Source organism: Cicer arietinum, chromosome 5, assembly GCF_000331145.2.
Source record: "Cicer arietinum cultivar CDC Frontier isolate Library 1 chromosome 5, Cicar.CDCFrontier_v2.0, whole genome shotgun sequence".
NCBI classification, from domain to species: Eukaryota; Viridiplantae; Streptophyta; class Magnoliopsida; order Fabales; family Fabaceae; genus Cicer; species Cicer arietinum.
The window spans coordinates 65,057,259-65,060,785 of NC_021164.2; positions in this window are offsets into that span (position 1 = coordinate 65,057,259).

The following is a 3,527-nucleotide window of genomic DNA, read 5'->3' on the forward strand; positions in this document are numbered from 1 at the left end:
TCTTAGGCGTACCTCTGTACTTACAATAACATCAATAATTAAGTAAGAAGCTTCAAAGGCCTTTAAACTAGAAGACAAACGAATTAAGCAAGGTTGTAACAGACTCAGTCAAACAGATTCAAAATCATTCAAAGACTGGATTATTTTTAATCTCATATATTGGTTTTGGTCAAATCTGACAGAGCACTACCAACAGCTCTTTTGACCCTTATTTAATGCTCCTAAAACGCCTATAAAAGGAAGGCCAATATCCAGGATTAAACAAGAAATTCATGTGTTGTCAATTCTCATAAATCGTTCATATTCACATACTTGAAGTTCTCATTTTCACAAAGAAGAAGCAGTTCTAAATCCTTACATTATATTGTGTTACTATTACTGATTTCTTTGTAAAGAATCGAATCTCAAACAAGAGTTGAGACATCTCAAATTCTATCAAAACAATCTTATCATTATTGTAAAACTCAAACTATAAGAGTTTGATTATAGTTTGATTAGATTGTAATGAATCCTATCAAGATAGATAGGTATCATATTCGCTTTCTGGGTGGAAAGGAATAAGGCTTGAAACAGATTAGGGTCAAACTGTGCTGAGTGTTGTAAAATCAAGAAGGCTCTTTGTTTTAAACACTTAGTGGAAAATCTCACAGTTGTGAGGACTGGACGTAACCCAAGTTGGGTGAACCAGGATATATTGTTGTGTGGTATCTCTTCCCTTATCTATTAACTTTCAGTTTGATTGATTAACAAGTTAACAAAAATTTAAAAAAAAAAAACTTAAACAGAATTGCTAATTTTAACTAACCAAGATCGTTCTCCGTTTTCTGGTTAAGACCAAGAACGTTCTGCGTTTTCTGTTTTCACAACCAAGATCAATCTTGAGTTATTTTTTTAAGTTTTTAACATAAATTTTTAAAAGGTGCATTTACAATTCAAACTCTCCTTTCTTGTAAATCGACATTGTTAATTCAGATATCTTATTTAATTATGTATGTGTTGCAATGTCTATTGGTTTTAAAAACTAAATTTATGTTTTTAGTGTTGTTTACAAAGACAATTATTATGCTTCAATATGAGGTTGTTGTTTTTCTACCATTTTGTTTTGCTCTATCATAAATATTTATCTACTTAAACATGTTTTCGATTTATTATAGAGATGAAATGTCGAATTATTATTATTATTTTAATGATATTATATCATCTATATATGACATATATATGTTATTTTATTATTTGGTAAACTCTTATGAGTTTGCAAAATGAGTATTTGTTTATGATGTTTCCAATGTTTGATATATAGGAAGGATTTTATGTACGAATTGTACAAAGGTATTTAATCACTCGCGAATTTCTTTGTTTATGATGTTGTTTGCTAATTATGGTTTTTGCTTAATTTAAAATAAAAGATAAACTAAACTAAAATAAAATAAAATATAATACTACACAAGTAAAAATGAGATACCATATGCAAGTAATTCAAAGTCTGCAAACCTGATCTATTCACAGCCATTGATGTATACCTTATCCACCATTCAATTTCAAATGAGATAAATTTGATTGGACTCAAATTGGATTTTAGATTTAGGGTTTAATGTGGTAGAATTGATTGGACTCTACAGTGGCGTATGACGGCGATATTAATATGAGGAACTGCCACAAGAGATAGATGCATTTGAATTCTCTTCGAGTAAATGAGTGTCATCCGTGACATCGATATGCTTTAAATTAAAAGTGAGAATAAATTGGATCGAGTTAGGATTTGCTAGACGTGAGTATAATTTATCCCCTTTACTGGAACTCCAAATGGAGCTAGAATCAAGACATGGAAGGTAAGGATGGATTACATATGATTAATTGAATGAAAGATTATAGTGATTTTTTTGAAAGATTATAGATGACATAAGTTATACTCACCAACATTATGACCCTTTAGAATTTGATATTACTAATAGAGCAGTTGAAGTGAAAAATGTTACATACAACAACATTAAAGGAAACTCAATTAATGGACACGCAATCCAATTTAATTGTGATTCCGACATTGGGTGAACCAACATTGTATTAAACGATATAAACATAACAAAGGTTGATGGAGGCGAAACAAATGTATCTTGCAATAATGTTCATGGAACGTACTCATCGTGTTATCCACCCGCCCCATTTCTTTCTTCAAACTATAGTGCTATAACTGGTACTACAAAAACATACAATCAAAATGCGAGATACTAACATTTGTTGTTGTATCGTTTAGCTTTTAGTTAATAATAATGTAAGATTTACATAGTATTAAATAAGAATGATTCTCTTGGAAAGTTATTTAATTTCTTAATATCTAGTTGTCAAAGGTTATTATGAATAAAGTGATATGTTTTTTGTTTAATTGTTGTTATTTTGGAAAGTAAGAAATCAAGGTTTGATGTAGTAAAAATCTTTATAAGATTTATTTTAAAACATTTGTATTTCATAACGTAAGGTTGTTAAACCTGAATTAACTCTTAAATTTTTACAAATTTACGATTTATAGTCATGAAAACAAGTCAACTTTTAAACTTTTACAAGTTTAAGATTATTGGTCATGAAAACAAGTCAACTGGCGTATAAGCTCTATTTTTTATAAACTCTTACGAGTTTAAGAAAACTCTTATAAAATTAATAAACTACCGATTTTACTAATGTTTTACAAGTTTATAATTCTACATTAGTCTATCTTAAAATGTAAAAATTTGATAAATATTTATCAATATCCAATTTAATTATATATGTGTTGCAATATTTATTGATTTTAAAAAGTAAATTTTTGTTTAAGTGTTGTTTTTAGGGACAACTATTATGCCTCCATATGAGTTTGTTGTTTTTCTACTATTTTATTTTGCTATCATAAATAAATATCAGCTTACAAATATTTTTGATTTAATATGGAAATGAAATATTGAGTTATTATTATTTTAATGATATTATATCATCTATATATATTATATATATGTTATTTTATTATTAGGAACTCTTATGAGTTTACAAAGCAAGTTTATGAGTGGATTTTACACAAACTACACAAATTTACTTAAACTTTTGAATTTGACAACCATATCACAAGGGATCACCTCTCAAATGAGTGTCCATGTGAGTCCCCTTGATTTGTCCAATGTTTGGTACGAAGAGTCATATACGAAGAGTCATATGTGCGAATTGTACGAACGTGTTCATGATGTTTTATGTTAATTATTGTTTTTTCTTAACTTAAAATAAATAAAATAAAATACTATACAAGCAAAATAGAGGATTTTTTTCAAATTTTAAAAAAAAAATTAATATATTTTATTTTTAAAACTATATATTAAATTATCTCATTTTTTTATATTATTAAAAATCGTTATTTGTAAAGGCCACTTTTTAAATAAAAAAAATTTACTTTTTTGTCTTTTTAAATAAAAAAAATTACTTTTTTGTCTTTTTAAATAAAAATGTTACCTTTTAAAAAATACCTTCTTACATCTATTTTTTTTAAGTTGACCGAAAAAAATATAATT